This window comes from Ranitomeya imitator, chromosome 8 (assembly GCF_032444005.1).
Source record: "Ranitomeya imitator isolate aRanImi1 chromosome 8, aRanImi1.pri, whole genome shotgun sequence".
NCBI lineage: Eukaryota > Metazoa > Chordata > Amphibia > Anura > Dendrobatidae > Ranitomeya > Ranitomeya imitator.
In genome coordinates this window covers 93,761,317-93,785,077 of record NC_091289.1, presented here as the reverse complement: position 1 = coordinate 93,785,077, position 23,761 = coordinate 93,761,317, and positions in this window count along the sequence as shown.

Sequence of the window (23,761 nt, the reverse complement as noted above, 5' to 3'; positions counted from 1 at the left end):
GGCTCTCCAAACCAACATGGCGTCCCAACTTAATTCCAGTCAATTTTGCATTGAAAAGTCAAATGGCGCTCCTTCCCTTCCGAGCTCTGCTATGCACCCAAAAAGTGCTTTACCCCCACATATGGGGTATCGTCGCACTCAGGACAAATTGCACAACAACTTTTGTGGTCTAATTTCTTCTCTTACCCTTGGGAAAATAAAAAATTGGGGGCGAAAAGATCATTTTTGTGAAAAAATAAGATTTTTTATTTTTACGGCTCTGCATTATAAACTTCTGTGAAGCACTTGTTGGGTCAAAGTGCTCACCACACATCTAGATAAGTTCCTTAAGGGGTCTACTTTTCAAAATGGTGTCACTTGTGAGGGGTTCCAATGTTTAGGCACATCAGGGGCTCTCCAAACGCAACATGGCGTCCCATCTCAATTCCAGTCAATTTTGCATTGAAAAGTCAAATGGCGCTCCTTCCCTTCCGAGCTCTGCCATACGCCCAAACAATGGTTTACACCCATATATGGGGTATCAGCGTACTCAGGACAAATTGGCCAACAATTTTTGAGGTCCAATTTCTTCTCTTACTCTTGGGAAAATAAAAAATTGGGGGCGAAAAGATCATTTTTGTGAAAAAATATGATTTTTTATTTTTACGGCTCTGCATTATAAACTTCTGTGAAGCAATTGGTGGGTCAAAGTGGTCACCACACATCTAGATAAGTTCCTTAGGGTGTCTACTTTCCAAAATGGTGTCACTTGTGGGGGGGTTTCAATGTTTAGGCACATCAGTGGCTCTCCAAACGCAACATGGTGTCCCATCTCAATTCCTGTCAATTTTGCATTTAAAAGTCAAATGGCGCTCCTTCCCTTCCGAGCTCTGCCATGCGCCCAAACAGTGGTTTACTCCCACATATGGGCTATCAGCGTACTCAGTACAGATTGTACAACAATGTTTGGCATCCATTTTATCCTGTTACCCTTGGTAAAATAAAACAAATTGGAGCTGAAATAAATTTTGTGTGAAAAAAAGTTAAATATTCATTCTTATTTAAACATTCCAAAAATTCCTGTGAAACCCCTGAAGGGTTAATAAACTTCTTGAATGTGGTTTTGAGCACCTTGAGGGGTGCAGTTTTTAGAATGGTCTCACACTTGGGTATTTTCTATCATATAGACCCCTCAAAATGACATCAAATGAGATGTGGTCCCTAAAAAAAAATGGTGTTGTAAAAATGAGAAATTGCTGGTCAACTTTTAACCCTTATAACTCCCTAACAAAAAAAAATTTTGGTTCCAAAATTGTGCTGATGTAAAGTAGACATGTGGGAAATGTTACTTATTAAGTATTTTGCGTGAGATATCTCTGTGATTTAAGGGCATAAAAATTTAAAGTTGGAAAATTGCGAAACTTTCTAAATTTTCGCCAAATTTCCGTTTTTTTCACAAATAAATGCAAGTTATATCGAATAAATGTTACTACTAAAATGAAGTACAATATGTCACGAGAAAACAATGTCAGAATCGCCAAGATCCGTTGAAGCGTTCCAGAGTTATAACCTCATAAAGGGACAGTGGTCAGAATTGTAAAAATTGGCCCGGTCATTAACGTGCAAACCACCCTCGGGGCTTAAGGGGTTAATAAATACAATTTTTGTATTTTTGCAACCTAATTGTATTCTGGGTGTGCTCCCTATATGCATAGTCTCTTTTCTTGTTTGTTTGGTATATGCTGCTGCTATGCATTGAGCTGCACCCCTTATTATACTTACCTTATAGGTCGCAATTGGCCCCTCGCCCATTGGTAGTGCTCCCTAGCTCTCCCTCTTCCTTTGAGTCACTGCAGGATAGACGCAGTATATTTTGTGCCTGGTGCTGGACGGCACTATCTGGCGCTAGACAGCTACAACACTCGTGAGCATTCAACAACTCTAGGGATGGGAATGATTCGGAGCTTTCACCAGAACAGGCATACATCCACAAATACTGAATTATACTAGCGCATGGCTGAGCGGCCATGCAAACCTTTTATAGCTGCAGCTCTTCAGGACCTTCCTGGTGGACCAATAGGAGCTGCTACAGGACCTGAGTGTGTGACCTCCGACCTCCAATGAGAGATCCTCCTTTGGGCATGCTCAGAAGGAGAAAAGCAGGACTTAGTCCCAGGGACGCCTGCTCGCTGCTGAACAGTATTGATTATAATGGCTGAGACTGGAAGGGCAGCAGTAACCAAATGCGGAGCACCTGTCTGAGCCAGACGCTGGGACTGACATCTCCGCTGAGCCATCTCCACTGCAGCTGGAGGAGAATGGGAGACCGCAGCGGAGATGGTTCGAGATTCCCCCTGTGCCGCGGCGGGAACTCGACACATAACATTACCCCTCTCCTAGGGCCCCCCTTCTTGGGCCTTGCTACGCTCGATGGCAGCAAAGAATTGCGGAGCCCAAATGTGCTCAGCAGGCTGCCAGGACCTGTCCTCTGGGCCATAGTCCTTCCAATCCACCAAATGAAATTATTTGCCACGTACCACCTTACACCCCAAGATAGCGTTCACCTCATAATCATCCGTAGATGAACCCGATGTCCCGGCAGATGACTCAGAAAACCAGGACATGTGAACGGGCTTTAGAAGAGATACATGAAAGGTGTCGGTGACACCTAGGCATGGAGGAAGGGCTAGACAGTAGACCACAGGGTTAACCTGTTCCAGGACCTTGAAGGGACCCAAGTAGCGAGGTGCAAACTTAGTGGACTCAACTCGCAGCCTGATGTTATGGACGGAGAGCCACACTATGTCGCCAGGAGCAAAGATCGGAGCGGGGCGCCAATGTACTTCGGTGGAGGACCTCATTCTCTCCTTGGAAGCCTGGATGGCATCCTGAGTGCGGTCCCAAATGTCACGTGCCTCCACAGCCCAGTCTGCCACCCTGGAATCGGCAGAAGACACGGGCATAGGCACAGGAACCCGCGGATGACGGCAGTAGTTAAGGAGGAATGGGGTCTGTCCAGTGGAGTCGGCTTCGGGGTTGTTTAGCACAAACTCCGCCCATGATAGCAAGGATGCCCAGTCATCCTGCCTAGCAGAAACAAAATGTCGCAGATATGTGACCAGGCTCTGGTTGGCATTCTCTACCAATCCATTCGTCTCGGGATGGTATGCTGAAGAGTGATTCAGCTCGATGCTGAGTAGACGACAGAGCTCTTTCCAGAACCGAGACTGAAACTGGGGACCCCGGTCACTGACAATTTTGTCCGGCATACCGAGTAGGCAGAAAATGTGTTTAATAAACAACGCTGCCAAGGCCCGTGCAGAAGGTAGCCGTGGAAGAGGCACCAAGTGCACCATTTTGGAAAAATGGTCGGTGATTACCCAAATGATAGTGCAGCCACTGGACTTGGGTAAGCCCACTACAAAGTCCATCCCGACCATCTCCCAGGGCCTGTACGCCACTGGCAGGGGGTAAAGTAACCCAATTGGCCATTGTCGAGGAGACTTATTCTTGGCGCAGGAGACACATGCCCGAATATAGTCTCCAATGTCACGGGCCATATGCAGCTACCAGCCACCAATACGTCCTCGCCAGAAGCTCAGATGTCCTTTTGGTCACAAAGTGTCCACCCACTCTGGACGAGTGAGCCCAAGAGAGAACTTCCGGTCGCAAAATTGATGGCACAAAAGTCATGCCCGGGGGCACAGACTCTAGCGAATCTGGAGCCACGGACCTCAGGCTCTCAGAAAGGACAATTAGCCGAGGTTCCTCCTCCTCCGCTGATGACACTACGGAGCGGGAGAGAGCGTCGGCACGAATGTTGTTCTCCCCGGAGAGAAAATGGAGGGTGAAATTGAACCGGGAGAAGAACAGGGACCTTCTGGCCTGGCAAGAGTTTAGCCGCTAAGCGGTTTGCAAATACACCAAACTTTTGTGGTCGATGAAAACTTGGAAGGGAAAGCGAGCCCCCTCCCGGAGGTGGCTTCACTCCGAGAAAGCCAGCTTCATGGCTAGCAATTCCCTGTCCCCGATGGAATAATTACTCTCCGCTTGTGTGAAGGTCTTGGAGAAGAAAAAGCAAGGATGCTTCCGACCTTGAGCATCCTTCTGGAAGAGGACTGCTCCAGAACCGAAGGAAGAGGCATCCACCTCCATAATAAAAAGTTTATCAACATCGGAGCAATGTAAAATGGGAGCGCTAGCAAAGTGTGACTTAACTGAGAGAAAAACTTTGGAAACCTCCTCCGACCACAATTTGGGATTTGCTCCCTTTTTGGCGAGCTCAACCAAGGGATCTACCAACGTTGAGAAGTGGGCAATGAACTGGCGACAGTAATTAATGAACCCCATAAAGCGCTGCATCACTTTGAGAGAATGGGGTTCCTGCCAGTCCATCGCAATCTGTAGCTTGGCAGGATCTGCAGCCAATCCCTGGGCGGAGATGAAATTGCCAAGGAAAGGCAAGGACTCCTGCTCAAACACACTTCTCCAACTTGGCGTAGAGGGAGTTTGCCCGTAGGAGGTCGAAGACTTTGCAAACATCTTTCCGGTGGGAGTCTATATTTGGAGAGTAGATGAGAATATCATCCAGATAGACTACGACCGAGGTGGAGAACATATACCGGAAGATATCATTCACAAAGTCTTGGAAAACGACTGTCAGGACTCTGGATTCCCTGTTTCATTTGTGGTACTTTTCGCCATATTCCAAGATGGCGTCTGCTGCCTCGCTTCTACTCATGTGATCCGCCTTCCCTGTCTTTATAACCCTGGTTCACATCCAACTCTTTGCTTGTGTATTCTGCTAGTATTCCTGGCTTGTGCTACAAGAGACTTTCCTCTTCAGATTCTCCCGCTCCGCCTCCTCAGCAAACCTGCTCAGCTCTCAGTGGTCTTTGTGCTGCAAGCTGTTTTTGCCTGTGTCTATCTGCAATCTTCTCCTGCCTGCTAGGACACGTAAGCTCTGCCTGCTACAGCCAATCTAGTTTGGTATCCGCTGCCAATTTGTCTGTTTCTGGACTCAAAGCTCTACACTGCTTCTGGACTCTTTTCTAATGACTGCCAAGCCTAGTATGAACTGTGTTTAATTATCTGCTGCACCACAGAGGGTGCAACACCCATAGGACTTTGCCCACAGCAGGGCTGCACTGAACTACTCCTAAGAAGCACCTCGTTTGCTATTTACTTGAACTGTTGTGCACATGCTGCATCCATGTCTATGCATATGAACACTGACTTTGCTTGCAGCAGAACTGCTAAGGCACTTCTCCTGATTTCATCTTGTTTGCTGTGTTTGGACTTGCTCACACCTTGCACCTGTGTTTTTTGAATAATACAGACTTCACACTGCACTTTGGTTTTGTTGCCTTATTTGTCTCAAGCCAAGAGATTCCTGAGTGTACCACTATAATCGTTACAGGATACACAAGCCAAATAAGGAATCTGTTGAGACAATGGCTACTGACCCTAAGTTGAAACAATTGTTCTCTATGATGAGATCTCTGCAAAAGGAGGTGGGCACTCTGCAGAGTAAGGGAGTAAGGTGGGAGGCTTGGAACGTAATCAGCAGGTGTTTGGACAGACTCTGCAGGATTTGAGTGCTCGCATGGACGCTCATGAAAATAAATTTAAGAGCATGGAGTCTCAGTATGGACAGGCCTTTCAGGACTTAAGTGCTCAGATGGCCACTCAGGTGGTCTCACCCCCAGGGCAACCGCAGGCAGCCAGTCCTCCTAAGATGCCACCATTTAGATACAATGGCGATCGTGACAAATTTTGTGGCTTTATAAACCAATGTATGTTGTACTTTGATGTGCACACCGACCGTTTTCCCACTGATCGTTCTAAGGTGTTGTGTATAATTATGTTATTGACATCACGAGAACTCGCCTGGGCGAATCCAATGATCGAGTCTCGTGACCCACGTCTAAATGTTTTGGAAGACTTTTTAGCTGCTATGACCTTAATGTTCGATGATCCTAACCGTTGTGCCTCTGCTGAGACTGCCTTGCTGTCTTTACGCCAGGGTAAATGTTCAGTAATTGAATATGCCACTGATTTTAGAAGGTTAGCAGTTGATACCAATTGGGATTGTTATGCACAGTTGCCTATTTTCAAGAGAGGTCTGTCTAGTGTTATAAAGGATAATCTAGCTCGTTCTGAGTCACCACAAGAACTAGAGACCTTTATTCAACATTGTGTACACATTGATATTCGCCTTACTGAGCGGAGACAAGAGAAAATGGCAGTATTTAATCGCATGTCTAACTATTCCCTTTCTCCCAAGGAACCTGCAGGTAAAGCCACTCGGGAGTCTGAGGTGGTGCCTATGCAAATTGACTCAGTGCAGAAGCGTGAGAGTAATGAACGCCGGGAACACCGCTTCCGTGAGAGTCTATGCTTCTATTGCGGCCAATCTGACCACTTCCTGATCAATTGTCCCAAGCGGCCTAACAAGGTGTTAGCAGCAGTAGGGGAATATGATAACTGTGACGCTGAATCAGGAAATCCCCGAAAAAAACGGGTTCAGTAATGACTTTTTTACTCAAAACATAGCATAATCACATTTAACCCTTTCTACAATAATAGAAAAAAGGCCCAAGAGTATTTAGTTAAAAATGCTAACAATTTTATTTAATCACACAAAATATAAAAAACCCCAAACGGACTCAATGAGAGCCACGGTTTTGGATCTTTTCTTTAAGTCTTCCTGGTTTTGCTTAAGTCCAATATAATAGTCCCTGGATTATTAGAGTTTTCTTCTAGTTAATTTTTTAAGTCATTTATGGGTATCCTTGTTTCGTTTTGTGTTTTTGTATCCTAATCCTCGTGTAGTGTCTTTGTTTTATTGTTTGATTTTAATATTGTATATATAATTTTCTAGACCCTTTCCTGATTACTGATGTGTCCTACCTATGTCCTCCATTGCGATGCGGAAGAAGTTTCCAGACTTATCCTTTAATGGGTCTTATAGGAAAGAAATTTTCAAGACTGCCATATGAATACTAAATGGACATTCTTTATCAATCCGGACTTCTATATCGGCGGGTTGGCGGAATTTATGTCATGCTTTATTTGTGGAATACAATCCTTTTGAATATTGTATATATATTGTTATTTAATTTTACATCCGGATCTGCCTTTTAGTATGTATATCCTTTACGAGATAAGGGATTTTTTTTACTAAATATTATTTATATATAATTGTTCTTATTTACATGTTTCACTTCCAAAATTCACACATATTATTATTTATTATTTACTTTAGGATATTATTTCTACACTATTTTATATTCACTCATACACATATTACATTAGTAGTTAATTATTTTTATTATTATTTTCTATATTTTCTATTATTGTTTATTTTTATTATCATTTAATTTTCTTCATTTCTTTTATGTACACTATTCATGTAGATTTTATATAATCTACTATAGACTGAGCACGTAATCTTAGATTTATTGCACTCCGTACTTATATGTTGCACATTTAAAAATTGCTGCTGATTACTGTCAGTATGCACTTCTGTATACACGTAACAATTATATATATAGATAGACTCAGATCGATGTTATATATATATCTCCGGTATGCTATTTATGATCTGTACAACCAGTGTGGCTAATGAGCAACCTTCGGTATTTTTGTAATTTTGTATTCCTATATTCATACGTACATTCTATCCATACACCCTTTTTTCTGTAGGCATTCATAATTCATGCTGATCGTCAGCCGGTACGCATGCTCAGATCTCCTGCACTCGGCTTTCCCGATATGCTCATCAGGTTTACTCACGTGATCCCCGCTGCTTAGCAACGGTGGATGGCGTGCGTTCTACTGAGCGTAGACAGAAATGCCCTTACGTAGTGCGGTGACATCTACGCATGCGCCGCAAGGACTGACGTCAGGTATAACACTCCATCTGATTGGCTCTTAGAGCTATTTATACTGACACACATGCGCTTGTAAACCACGCCTCCTGAAGAAGACCGCGAAACGTGCGTCGGGGCGGCAGGTGGGGACCCATTCCGCACTATCTACATCTCCATGTAAGCTCTACTACCTTATTTAATATTATGCCAGCTATACTGTGTACTTAACTACTTATGTGAATTACTAGGAGTGCGCACTGTCGCACTTTACCGGGACTTTAATATGCAGCTTTACCCGTTCTCTTGTTGCAATTAGCCACACCAGCTGGATCTAACTCCTGCGCCTAATTATTTATGTGAAAGACTAGGAGCGCGCACTGTCACACTTTACCGTGGCTTCCATATGCAGCTTTACACTCTCAATCTCAGATGCGGCTGATTGAATATATTAGATTGGTGATATTCTCTTGCTGCATTTAGCCACACTAGCTATATCCAACTCCTTATATAGTGGTTTTTTTACTACTACACCTAAATAATAGTGGGACATATGAATATATGCACAATTATATGCACAATTGCACTCTACCACTGCTTTAAAATGCAGCCCCAGTCCCTTAATGTGTAGATGTAACGAAGTTATTATATACCACATATGAGTAGTGTAGCATACCCATCATTCGTCAAACTCAATCTGACAGGTGCCCCGCCCCTATCAAAGTGTATCAAAGTGTGTAACCCCTCCCCTCGTCTGACGGCTGGTATCCAGCTGTCCCTCCTTGTTTGATTTCCCCTTTTGATATAGTTTGATATAGTTTGATATTATTCCCGTATTTGTTTTATATTAGATTTTATACGTAGCTCGAGCTTGATTCTGTAAGCTGTGTTTTATTCACAGTGTACACATATAGTGCAGAACTTTGTTTTATAACACACCCAGCTGTTTATTTGTGTCTCTACTGACCATTAACTAAATGATGGTCACCTTATTTACACAAACAGAAAAGACAGATTTTCTCTTTGGGCCTGAAGCTGTTATCTGAGGGTCATTTGACGGGCAGTGTGTTTTATTTATGTTTTTATAACGCACCATGTTTGATATTGTTAATTTGATTCTGGGATAACACATGTTTAATGTCTCAGGCTTATTTTTGTACAAATCCAGGCTGTTTGCTGATCGATTTTTTGTATTTGCTTTCTCTTTGTGCCTGTAGTTGTTATCTGAGGGGTCATTTGTTTTTGTATTCGCTTTCTCTTTGTGCCTGTAGTTGTTATCTGAGGGGTCATTTGTTTTTGTATTCGCTTTCTCTTTGTGGCTGTAGGTGTTATCTGAGGGTCAGTGGTTTATAAGCGGTGTGTTTTATACGAATATAAAACCAAAGACACGTTATTGTAAAATTTAAAAAGATTTTATTTCTCACAATAAAACAACATCTAAAAGACATTTCAATACTATAAAAATTCTTACAGAATATAAAAAGTAAAAACATTAAATAGTACAATGAACATACATCATTACACTTCTTACAAAATAAATTAGCTTTTTGATAATCCCCTATTAGATGACCGTGGTATATAATTATATCCTAGGATCTGTACGATTACATACGGCATTCTGTACAGAGGTCTCAGGCTTATTTTTGTACAAATCCATGCTGTTTGGTGAACCCCTTTTTGTATGGCCTCTGCTTTTTCTTGTTTTTGTGTAAAATCTCGGTCAGGCAGGCACGAACAAACACACACAACACAGAACCAACACACAACAAACACACATAACATACAAACACACACAACACATACAACACACACAACAAACATACACACACAACATACAGAACACATACAACACATGCGGCACACACAACACACACACACAAGAAATAGGCATTTTGGACTTATTTATGTTATTATGTTTTTGCACTTTGCCTGTGCTGTCTATAATTTGACTCCTTTTTATTCAAAGACAGCTAACATATGCAGACTTTTAAAGTTTTTTACATTTCTATTGGTGTTACATTTCTATTGGTGTTACTTTTGCACATGTATTACTGGATTCTTTAAAAATATGAATATTATCTAGTTTACTTATGTTGCAGTATTTTATTTTCCTCGTGTTACTTTTGCACATGTATTACTGGCGTCTTTAAAAAATATGAATATTATTTAGTTTACTTATGTTACAGTATTTTATTTTCCGTGTGTTACTTATGCACATGTATTACTGGCGTCTTCAACAGTTATGATCCATACCTTTTCTATATAAATATGGGTAAATGAATACCCCATTATAGAACCATTTCGAATCCATGTTTTGTTGAAAATAACTGGGCAATAATAAGAAACCGTGCAATATATCTTTATAGAAATAACACTTCTGCACCCACGGGCGCTTCTCAGCAACCCCTGCATCCGGTACTCATCAGGCACTGTGAAATGATGCAAAAATACAGCTGTGTGCGGCTGGCGGGATCAACATTTTGCTATTATAAGTTTATGGTTCTGTAAAAGAACACACAACACATACAGAACACACACACACAACACACAACAAGCACATATTATGAAAAAATGACAATCATTGTATGTGATTTAAAAGACTTTAGTCGCTCACACGTATCACAGAAAGATTTAGTTTAAAAACTGCTTAGTCATGGGGATTTAGATTTATCAGGGGTGATTTAGTTTGAAAGCACACAGCTCCGCGATAATGTCGGGGGTTGGGCAGGCATTTAACAGTCTTTCATATGTATCACAGAAAGATTTTAGTTCCATCTGTGCGAGTAAATGCACAGATGGATATATATATATATATATATATTATCTATGTTAATATATACTGTTTATGGCGTAAAACTATAGCATCTATTAACTATTGTATTACACAAATTATGTCATAATAAATATATGATTAAATTAATAAAACAAATAATAGCGGTAGCCACCAATATAATACTGAATTATTAATATATAGCGGCATAAGTCTTGCTATATTAATTTTACACCGCAAATATGTTTATGCCGTAAAACTATATTATACTATGTCAGTTGCTTTAATCCTTTGTATGTAAACACGAACTACGCGCAATTTCTCATACAGATACTGACACGGAGACATCTGACGATATGCCTGAAAACTGGTGTGTTCCCGAGCCATGCGATACGCTGGGTTCAGACATGGAGATCATAGATGTCAAGAACCCTGCAATTTCATCGAAACCCGATGCGCCTAAAAGACGCGGCAGCTCGTTACGCAGGTGTTTCAAGAATAGAAAAGGTATCTGTTCACATGAAATACAGTCGATTCTCACTTTTGTGTAATACTCATATTTACGTACAGCTGCTAACTAGCTGTTAGAAAATTCATTTTGAAAAAAAAAAAAATAAATATATATATATATATCCGTCTCAACGCTGCAGTTTTGTGTAGAAAATCAATTCTGTGTTAGCTAATCGTTATATTTTTACTTATATCCGCTAATCTAGTTTCCCGGAAAATACAGCTTGAAAAAGAGAATATTGCCATCTCGGCGAGTTTTAGCATTGCGCCGCCCGTTAAACCAGGAGCTTTTGTGGGGCAATTCCCGCTTCATACTTGTAAGTATATATCTGGGCTGCTCTATACAGGTTTATGTAAATATTGTTACAATGATTTCATGGGTAACTGGCACCTCTAACTTTTCAAATATTACGCAGGATCATAGCTATGCATCGCCGTTTAGCTTTTCCAATTTTGCCCCGTTTCGCGGCTATCCGACGCTTGTATCTTTTCTTTTAGATACGACGGATCTTCAGCAACGCGTTTTGCAACGGCGTAATTACGGAGCTGCAGAGAATCAACCACAAAGAGCTAATACGGCGGTGAGAACAACATCTCTTTCGCCCATCTGTGTTGTGGATCGTGATGAATGCTACGCGGCCCCAAAACAACCCGGGAATCCAAGCCCCAAGATTCCCCATCAGAAATATACGAACGTTTCAAGAGAGAGACGTGCATCGCAGAACGCTAGTCCCTGCATAACTCGGGACGCCAATAGCGCAGTCGCCATACCGCAAGTTACTCCTGAAAACAGAGAAATTGAACAGCTCTCTGAGGGTATGTGGTCACCCATAGACCCCCTCAATATACCTGTGTGCCAGACTGTGCAATCTGCAGATACTGCTCTTGCAGGCTCTTCTAGCATTTTTGCCCCTGTATTACCTTTAAAGAAACGCGCAGTATCCCGTCGCCGTGTAGGTAAAAAACAGAAAGTTGCTGTACATACACCTTACACAGGTCGTCCTTCATGGGATGATGACCATGTCAAAATGTTTACTGACATGGCTGCGCAGTACGCTCAAAGCAAACTCGCACAGATGGAACTAAAATCTTTCTGTGATACATATGAAAGACTGTTAAATGCCTGCCCAACCCCCGACATTATCGCGGAGCTGTATGCTTTCAAACTAAATCACCCCTGATAAATCTAAATCCCCATGACTAAGCAGTTTTTAAACTAAATCTTTCTGTGATACGTGTGAGCGACTAAAGTCTTTTAAATCACATACAATGATTGTTATTTTTTCATAATATGTGCTTGTTGTGTGTTGTGTGTGTGTGTTCTGTATGTGTTGTGTGTTCTTTTAAAGAACCATAAACTTATAATAGCAAAATGTTGATCCCGCCAGCCGCACACAGCTGTATTTTTGCATTATTTCACAGTGCCTGATGAGTACCGGATATTCATATTTTTAAAAAGACGCCAGTAATACATGTGCAAAAGTAACACCAGGAAAATAAAATACTGCAACATAAGTAAACTAGATAATATTCATATTTTTAAAGAATCCAGTAATACATGTGCAAAAGTAACACCAATAGAAATGTAACACCAATAGAAATGTAAAAAAGCTTTAAAAGTCTGCATATGTTAGCTGTCTTTGAATAAAAAGGAGTCAAATTATAGACAGCACAGGCAAAGTGCATAAACATAATAACATAAATAAGTCCTAAATGTCTATTTCTTGTGTGTGTGTTCTGTGTGTTTGTTGTGTGTGTGTTGTGTGTGTCGCATGTGTTGTATGTGTTCTGTATGTTGTGTGTGTATGTTTGTCGTGTGTGTTGTATGTGTTGTGTGTGTTTTGTATGTTATGTGTGTTTGTTGTGTGTGGGTTCTGTGTTGTGTGTGTGTGTGTGTGTTCGTGCCTGCCTGACCGAGATTTTACACAAAAACAAGAAAAACAGTAATACATGTGCAAAAGTAACACCAGGAAAATAAAATACTGTAACATAAGTAAACTAAATAATATTCATATTTTTTAAAGACGCCAGTAATACATGTGCAAAAGTAACATGAGGAAAATAAAATACTGCAACATAAGTAAACTAGATAATATTCATATTTTTAAAGAATCCAGTAATACATGTGCAAAAGTAACACCAATAGAAATGTAACACCAATAGAAATGTAAAAAAGCTTTAAAAGTCTGCATATGTTAGCTGTCTTTGAATAAAAAGGATGTTCTGTGTGTTTGTTGTGTGTGTGTTGTGTCGCATGTGTTGTATGTGTTCTGTATGTTGTGTGTGTATGTTTGTCGTGTGTGCTGTATGTGTTGTGTGTGTTTTGTATGTTATGTGTGTTTGTTGTGTGTGGGTTCTGTGTTGTGTGTGTGTGTGTGTTCATGCCTGCCTGACCGAGATTTTACACAAAAACAAGAAAAACAGTAATACTTGTGCAAAAGTAACACCAGGAAAATAAAATATTGCAACATAAGTAAACTAGATAATATTCATATTTTTAAAGAATCCAGTAATACATGTGCAAAACTAACACCAATAGAAATGTAACACCAATAGAAATGTAAAAAAAGCTTTAAAAGTCTGCATATGTTAGCTGTCTTTGAATAAAAAGGAGTCAAATTAAAGACAGCACAGGCAAAGTGCATAAACATAATAACATAAATAAGTCCTAAATGTCTATTTCTTGTGTGTGTGTTCTGTGTATTTGTTGTGTGTGTCGCATGTGTTGTATGTGTTCTGTATGTTGTGTGTGTATGTTTGTCGTGTGTGTTGTATGTGTTGTGTGTGTTTTGTATGTTGTGTGTTTGTTGTGTGTGGGTTCTGTGTTGTGTGTGTGTGTGTTCGTGCCTGCCTGACCGAGATTTTACACAAAAACAAGAAAAACAGTAATACATGTGCAAAAGTAACACCAGGAAAATAAAATACTGCAACATAAGTAAACTAGATAATATTCATATATTTAAAGAATCCAGTAATACATGTGCAAAAGTAACACCAATAGAAATGTAACACCAATAGAAATGTAAAAAACTTTAAAAGTCTGCATATGTTAGCTGTCTTTGAATAAAAAGGAGTCAAATTATAGACAGCACAGGCAAAGTGCATAAACATAATAACATAAATAAGTCCTAAATGTCTATTTCTTGTGTGTGTGTGTTCTGTGTGTTTGTTGTGTGTGTTGTGTGTGCCGCATGTGTTGTATGTGTTCTGTTTGTTGTGTGTGTGTATGTTTGTCGTGTGTGTTGTATGTGTTGTGTGTGTTTGTATGTTATGTGTGTTTGTTGTGTGTGGGTTCTGTGTTGTGTGTTGTTCGTGCCTGCCTGACCGAGATTTTACACAAAAACAAGAAAAAGCAGAGGCCATACAAAAAGGGTTCACCAAACAGCATGGATTTGTACAAAAATAAGCCTGAGACCTCTGTACAGAATGCCGTATGTAATCGTACAGATCCTAGGATATAATTATATACCACGGTCATCTAATAGGGGATTATCAAAAAGCTAATTTATTTTGTAAGAAGTGTAATGATGTATGTTCATTGTACTATTTAATGTTTTTACTTTTTATATTCTGTAAGAATTTTTATAGTATTGAAATGTCTTTTAGATGTTGTTTTATTGTGAGAAATAAAATCTTTTTAAATTTTACAATAACGTGTCTTTGGTTTTATATTCGTATAAAACACACCGCTTATAAACCACTGACCCTCAGATGACACCTACAGCCACAAAGAGAAAGCGAATACAAAAACAAATGACCCACAGATAACACCTACAGCCACAAAGAGAAAGCGAATACAAAAACAAATGACCCCTCAGATAACAACTACAGGCACAAAGAGAAAGCGAATACAAAAACAAATGACCCCTCAGATAACAACTACAGGCACAAAGAGAAAGCAAATACAAAAAAATCGATCAGCAAACAGCCTGGATTTGTACAAAAATAAGCCTGAGACATTAAACATGTGTTATCCCAGAATCAAATTAACAATATCAAATATGGTGCGTTATAAAAACATAAATAAAACACACTGCCCGTCAAATGACCCTCAGATAACAGCTACAGGCCCAAAGAGAAAATCTGTATTTTCTGTTTGTGTAAAAAGGTGACCATCATTTAGTTAATGGTCAGTAGAGACACAAATAAACAGCTGGGTGTGTTATAAAACAAAGTTCTGCACTATATGTGTACACTGTGAATAAAACACAGCTTACAGAATCAAGCTCGAGCTACGTATAAAATCTAATATAAAACAAATACGGGAATAATATCAAACTATATCAAACTATATCAAAAGGGGAAATCAAACAAGGAGGGACAGCTGGATACCAGCCGTCAGACAAGGGGAGGGGAGGGGTTACACACTTTGATACACTTTGATAGGGGCGGGGCACCTGCCAGATTGAGTTTGACGAATGATGGGTATGCTACACTACTCATATGAAATACTTTCACTGCTGCAATTAGCCATACTGATCGTATTTAATTTCTACATATCTAAAATTTCTTTGGTATAATCTTGATTGTGCTTAACCCTTTATATATTAGAATTTTTTCTGGTGTAATTTTATATGATATACTACAAAACCTTTTTCTGTAATTCTTACATTGATACAATTTTCATTATCCCCCATACTCCTGCTTATTAGTGTCATTCTGTTATTTATTTATTTTTATATTTTGTGTGATTAAATAAAATTGTTAGCATTTTTAACTAAATACTCTTGGGCTTTTTTCTATTATTATAGAAAGGGTTAAATGTGATTAAACTGTGACAATGAGTCAGATGTCTCTGAATTTAGTCTAAAAGTGAATGCTGTTTTCTATGCACTCTCAATGACTACTTCTTCTACTGAGCAGAAGGAGAGGAGTTCTCACTGTTCACTTCCTATAAAAGTTTTATGCTCTGGACAGTCGATCTCTAGTGCAGCCATGATTGACTCTGGTGCAGGGGGTAATTTCATGGACATTGCTTTTGCTAAGAAACATGGTATAGATATTCTGCATAGAGCTTCCCCAATTGCCATGGAGACAGTGGATGGGTCACCTTTAGTCTCTGGGCCTGTCGATCAGGAGACCGTACCTCTTACCATTGTATTGGAGCCAGATCATCAGGAGCAGCTCTCCTTCTTATTAATTTCTTCTCCTCATTTTCCTGTGATTCTAGGCATTCCCTGGCTGCGTTCACAGAATCCAACAATCAACTGGGAGACGAGAGAGATTACATTTCCAACAAGAAGTGATTCAACATTAACAGAGACTCTACCAAAGTCCCTGGATTCGGAACCTCCAAAACCGGTATTAATTTTACCTTCTGTGTATAAGGAATTCTTGGATATCTGTGATAAGAAGAAGGCAGATCAGCTTCCACCACATAGGTCTTATGATTGTCCTATTGAACTGCTCACAGGGGCAGCCATTCCTTTCAGCAATGTTTATCCATTAGCGGCTCCTGAACTCCAAGCTTTGAAGGAGTATATAGATGAGAATTTGGCCAAGGGCTTTATACGTCCTTCTTCCTCACCAGCAGGGGCGCCTATTTTTTTTGTGAAAAAGAAGGATGGGACTCTGAGACCCTGTATTGACTATCGGGAACTCAACAAGGTGACTATCCGGAATAGATATCCTTTGCCTTTGATTCCAGAGCTATTGGAGAGAGTCTGTCATGCCAAGGTATTTTCTAAATTGGATCTTCGCGGGGCACACAATCTGGTACGTATACGTCCTGGTGATGAATGGAAGACTGCTTTCAGATGTCGGTATGGACACTTTGAATACTTGGTGATGCCTTTTGGGCTGTGCAATGCCCCTGCAACCTTTCAACATCTTGCCAATGATATCTTTAGAGATTTACTGGACCAGTTTGTCGTAATCTATCTGGATGACATCCTAATTTTTTCTGATTCTCTACAGGAACATCAAGAACATGTCAAGGTGGTTTTGAGACGTTTGCAAGAAAACCATCTTTATATCAAGCCAGAGAAGTGTGATTTCCATCGTTCTGAAATACAATTCTTGGGGTATGTCATCTCTCCTCAAGGGATAAACATGGAATCTGATAAGATTCAAGCAATCCTTGATTGGCCAGCACCCAAAAATGTTAAAGAAGTTCAACGCTTTATCTGCTTTGCAAATTTCTATAGACGTTTTATCCGAAATTTTTCAGAGATTGTCCATCCCATCACTTCTCTAAGAAGGAGAAATCCTTTAAATGGTCTTCACAGGCTCAGGAAGGCTTTGATCGGCTGAAATCATGTTTCACCTCAGCTCCGCTCTTGATTCATCCGGATCCAACAATACCTTTCATCGTGGAGGTGGGTGCTTCTGATTGGACGTTGGGGGCCATTCTCTCTCAAAGAACTAGAGAGAAGACCCTGTTACATCCTTGTGCTTTCTTTTCCTGTAGGCTTACCCCTGCAGAGAGGAACTATGACGTGGGAGATAAGGAACTTCTAGCGATTATTGCAGCCTTCAAGGAATGGTGGCACCATCTGCAAGGGGCCGCACAACAGATCAGTGTGCTGACCGATCATCGCAATTTAGAGTTCCTTAGATATGCTAAATGTCTATCTCCAGGTCAGGCTCGGTAGAGTTTATTTTTAAACCAATTTAATTTTGTGATTTCGTACCATCCAGGTTCACGTAATGGGAAGGCTGATGCTTTGTCCCGAATCCATTCTGCGGATTCCGTACCTGGAGCCCCACCCAAGACCATTTTATCGGATGCCAACTTCATCGGAGTAATCCATGATCCGGACCTGTGGACGCAGATCAAGGAGGCCTATGATGGTGATATATGTCTTGCTAACCCACCTGTGGATCTCAATCTTGTCCTTAAGGGAGGCTTGTGGTTCCGTGACCAACGTATCTACATCCCTGAGGCCGTACGTCTGCAGATTCTCAAGTTGGTACATGACTCCAAGTTGGCTGGTCATAGGGGGTACAGAAGACACAAGAATTCCTGAGCCGATTCTTCTGGTGGCCAACTTGCCTGAAGGACACTAAAGACTATGTTCTTTCTTGCGAGGTATGTGCTCGTTATAAGACTCCTCGTGCTTCTCCTACGGGTCTACTTCACCCACTACCAGTTCCATCTTACCCATGGGGCTCAATTTCTATGGACTTCATTGTGGATCTTCCTACTTCTGGTGGTATGAATACAATCCTAGTGGTGGTTGATCGTCTGACTAAGGCTGCTCATTTTGTTCCTTGTGCCGGCCTCCCCACGGCGAAAGAGACTGTGAACTTAGTGATTCAGAATATTTTTCGGCTGCATGGGGTCCCAGATGAAGTCATCTCTGACCGTGGAGTACAATTCACATCAAGATTCTGGAAGGGTTTTTTTTGCTGCACTTAATATTAATGTTCGTCTTTCTTCTGCATATCATCCTCAGACGAATGGTCAGACCGAGCGAACCAATCACACTTTGGAGCAATATCTGCGATGCTACATCTGCCATCTTCAGGATGATTGGTTGGAACTACTTCCTTTAGCAGAATTCTCCTACAACAATTCTCAGAGTGCCTCCACTATGGTAACTCCTTTCTTCGCTAATCTAGGTTATCATCCGAGCATCTTTCCTAGATCTCCAATTGATGTTCCAGTTCCGGCAGTGGAGGAGAGGTTGATTACTATGAGGGAGAATCTAGAAGTCCTTAAGGAATCTCTAACCTCAGCCCACCGTCAATGAAAAAGACCTGGGTGTATGGGTGGATGACAAACTCATATTCAGTGGCCAGTGTCAGGCAGCTGCTACAAACGCAAATAAAATAATGGGATGCATTAAAAGAGGCATAGATGCTCATGAGGAGAACATAATTTTACCTCTATACAAGTCACTAGTTCGACCACACTTAGAATACTGTGCACAGTTCTGGTCTCCGGTGTATAAGAAAGACATAGCTGAACTAGAGCGGGTGCAGAGAAGAGCGACCAAGGTTATTAGAGGACTGGGAGGTCTGCAATACCAAGATAGGTTATTACACTTGGGGCTATTTAGTTTGGAAAAACGAAGACTAAGGGGTGATCTTATTTTAATGTATAAATATATGAGGGGACAGTACAAAGACCTTCCTGATGATCTTTTTAATCATAGACCTGAAACAGGGACAAGGGGGCATCCTCTGCGTTTGGAGGAAAAAAGGTTTAAGCATAATAACAGACGTGGATTCTTTACTGTAAGAGCAGTGAGACTATGGAACTCTCTGTCGTATGATGTTGTAATGAGTGATTCATTACTTAAATTTAAGAGGGGACTGGATACCTTTCTGGAAAAGTATAATGTTACAGGGTATATACACTAGATTCCTTGATAGGGTGTTGATCCAGGGAACTAGTCTGATTGCCGTATGTGGAGTCAGGAAGGAATTTTTTTCCCCAATGTGGAGCTTACTCTTTGCCACATGGTTTTTTTTTGCCTTCCTCTGGATCAACATGTTAGGGCATGTTAGGTCAGGCTATGGGTTGAACTAGATGGACTTATAGTCTTCCTTCGACCTTAATAACTATGTAACTATGTAACTATGTTACAAGAAATCAGCTGATAGATTCTGGAAGCCAGCACCCATGTTTAAGGTAGGAGACTCAGTGTGGTTATCCACTAAGAATCTAAGACTGAACGTTCTCTCACAGAAACTGGGACAGAAGTTCATCGGTCCTTTCAAGATCAGTGGTATCGTGAGCTCTGTGGCCTGCCGTCTAAAGCTGCCAAGGACTATGAAGGTACATCCAGTATTTCATGTCTCTCTATTGAAACCTGTCTCTCCTAATAAATTTCAGGGACGCAGTGTGCCCCCTCCACAACCCGTACTGGTAGACGGGCAGGAACAATTCTTGGTGGAAGAGATCATCAATTCCAGGATTCGCAGGAATTGACTTCAGTATCTAATAAGATGGCAGGGGTATCCACCTGAGGAGGACTCCTGGGAACCCATGGCTAACATCTGTGCCCCACAGAAGATTGCTCAGTTTCATCAAAGATACCCAGAGAAACCAGGTCCAGGATCGTCCTGAGGCCGCTGTTAAGGAGGGAGTAATGTCAGGACTCTGGATTCCCTATTTAATTTGTGGTACTTTTCGCCCTTTTCCAAGATGGCGTCTGCTGCCTCGCTTCTACTCATGTGATCCGCCTTCCCTGTCTTTATAACCCTGGTTCACATCCAACTCTTTGCTTGTGTATTCTGCTAGTATTCCTGGCTTGTGCTACAAGAGACTTTCCTCTTCAGATTCTCCGGCTCTGCCTCCTCAGCAAACTTGCTCAGCTCTCAGTGGTCTTTGTGCTGCAAGCTGTTTTTGCCTGTGTCTATCTGCAATCTTCTCCTGCCTGCTAGGACACGTAAGCTCTGCCTGCTACAGCCAATCTAGTTTGGTATCCGCTGCCAATTTGTCTGTTTCTGGACTCAAAGCTCTGCACTGCTTCTGGACTCTTTTCTAATGACTGCCAAACCTAGTATGAACTGTGTCTAATTATCTGCTGCACCACAGAGGGTGCAACACCCATAGGACTTTGCCCACAGCAGGGCTGCACTGAACTACTCCTAAGAAGGACCTCGTTTGCTATTTACTTGAACTGTTGTGCACATGCTGCATCCACGTCTATGCATATGAACACTGACTTTGCTTGCAGCAGAACTGCTAAGGCACTTCTCCTGATTTCATCTTGTTTGCTGTGTTTGGACTTGCTCACACCTTGCACCTGTGTTTTTTGAATAATACAGGCTTTACACTGCACTTTGGTTTTGTTGCCTTATTTGTCTCAAGCCAAGAGATTCCTGAGTGTACCACTATAATCGTTACAACGGCAGGGGCATTACAGAGCCCGAAGGGCATCACCAAGTATTCATAGTGCCTGTCCCTGGTGTTTAATGCCGTCTTCCATTCGTCCCCCTCACGGATGCAAATCAGGTTGTAAGCACCCCGCAGATCTAGTTTAGTAAATACCCTCGTTCCCTGCAACCTGTCGAATAGCTCTGATATCAGAGGCAGAGGGTATTTGTTCTTAAAGGGGATGGCGTTAAGACCCCTGTAATCAATGCATGGACGTAGTTCTCCGTTCTTCTTCTGCACGAAGAACCTTGCCCCTGCAGGTAACCCTGACATCCTAATGAATCCTCTTGCCAGGTTCTCCTGGATGTATTGGGACATCGCCTCCGTCTCCGTGAGAGACAGGGTATAGACTCGACCCCGGGGAGGCTCTGCACAAGGCAAGAGGTCAATAGGACAGTCATAGTGGCGGTGGGGTGGAAGGGTCTCTGCAGCCCTCTTGGAGAATACGTCCGCATAGGGCCAATAGTGCTTGGGGAGAGAGGAAAGATCTGCGGGTACTTCAGTAGTAGAAACCTGGACGCACTCCCTCAGACATCTGCCCTCACAAGATTCACTCCATCCCAAAATTCTCCCTGAGGACCACTCTATATGAGGGGAGTGATAACGTAACCAGGGTATCCCTAGCAGGATCTCTTCTATTCCCTCAGGGATGACAAGGAAGGAAATACTCTCCTGATGGGATGGAGACATAGATAATGTAAATGGGATGATCTGGTGTGTTATTTGTAAGGACAGTGTCGACCCATTCACCACTCGTACAGTCACCGGCTTTGCGAGCATCACCAGGGGTATTGCGTGGCGTTTGGCGAAGGCTGAGGACATAAAATTCCCCTCTGCCCCAAAATACACACAAAGCTCGACTGTAAAAGTGGAAGGGCCAAAGGTGATTGTCCCCTTAAAGGACAGTTTGGAGGAAAATGCCGCTGTGTCTAGTAAACCTCCTTCTATAGTTACTAGAGGCGGTCATTTCCCGACCGCTGGGGACATTTCTTGGCATAATGTCCTATCTGCTGGCAGACATTACAGACCACGGGTATTCGAGTGGCCCGGGACTTAGGTCCTGCTCGAGATACCTCCATCGCCTCATGGGACTCGGACGCCTGAACAGGAGAATCCAGAGAAGTGGTGAAGGAGACAACCGCAACCTCTGCCTACACTGGGTTTGCTCAAACCTTTGTTCATTAAAACGAAGGTCGATGAGGGTGGAAATAGTTATAAGCTCTTCCAGTGTGGCAGGAATATCCCTGGTGGCCAAGGCGTCCTTCACATGGTCAGCCAGTCCCTTCCAAAACAACGGGATAAGGACTTTATCCGGCCACTCCAACTCAGATGCCAAAGTCCGGAAGTGGACGGCGAATTGACTGACCATGGACGAGCCCTGTGTCAATGCCAGCAGTTGGAGCGCCGTATCATGGGTGACACGAGGTCCCATAAAGACCTGTTTCAGAGAGTCCAAGAAGTGAGGAGCACTCGGCACCCCACGATCATCGCGCTCCTCTTCAGCGCCCGACAGAAGGGATAAGATAAATCCCACTTTAGCCCATTCCATGGGAAAACGTGCAGCCAGGAGCTCTAGATGTATAGCACACTGGCACACAGCTTACTGTCACCAGCAAACTTGTCTGGTAACGGAAGACGGGATAAAGTCGGAGCAGGGGTGGCAGTGGACAAACTGGCTGCAGCTACGATAGCAGCTTGAACAGCGACTGCGGTGACATCCACAGCCAAGGTTGTGCGTTCAAAAGCCGCCAACCTGCCCTCCAGGTGCTGGATGTACTGTTGTAGACGCTGATCGACTGCCATTACTAACCAGACCCTGGCGCTAGTATACTATTAGGGCTGGCGTAAAGTACCGAGTAAATATAGAGATAGTATAGGTGCGTTCGCAGATCGGGGTCCATGTGCAGGAGTGGAACATGCTGCTAGTAAATGGCGGCACTATATGGATGTACTACTTCTGAATAGACATAGGTACTGACACCCGGTCTGTATAGGAGCAAACTCTGTTGCTTCACAGAGTCGCCGGGATTAAAGATAACGCTGTGCCCTGTTAGCATTCATAGGGCGCAGCAAATGGATGCTAGTGGGATTCCTGCAACACACCCCACTATGCTGGTGGTTGATCCCGCTCTGACCCTCGGTGGCTTTTGAGCCCACGCCTGAGGACGCCCTGAGTCATATGCTGGGAACAAACGGGAGTTCCCACCCTACACTGATGGATTGTCAGGAGATGCTAAAGATAGCTGCACAGAGTGCGTAGAGTACCGCAGCGGCGGTCACTTCGGGATAGACACAGTATATATTGTGCCTGGTGCTGGATGGCACTATCTGGTGCTAGACAGCTACAACACTCGCGAGCATTCAACAACTGTAGGGATGGGAATTCCAATGGAGAAGAGAAAAGAGGCAGCACTCACCAATCTTCCGAGAGAGGTAAATTTATTCACTCACAATAAAAGCTTCACGGCCAGGGGTGCTGTACATGGGGTGCGGCAAGCCTGACGACGGCCGTTTCTCGCCTGACGGGCGCTTCTACGGGTCAGTAAGTGAGTGTCAGAAACGCCGGAGGAAGTAGAAAGTTGGAGCCAAAAACTCCTACCTCCACCCCCACCCTTTGTGATCTGGAAACATCCCACTGCATGACAAAATACTAAAAACACATAAAAAAACGTAATATACACCAATTGTTATGCCTGACAGTGCTACTAAACTTACACTAGACACTTTATATTACTAACGATAACATCAGGGACAAAACACTATTAGATACAGCAAAACCTACTATAACGAAGTGGGACACTA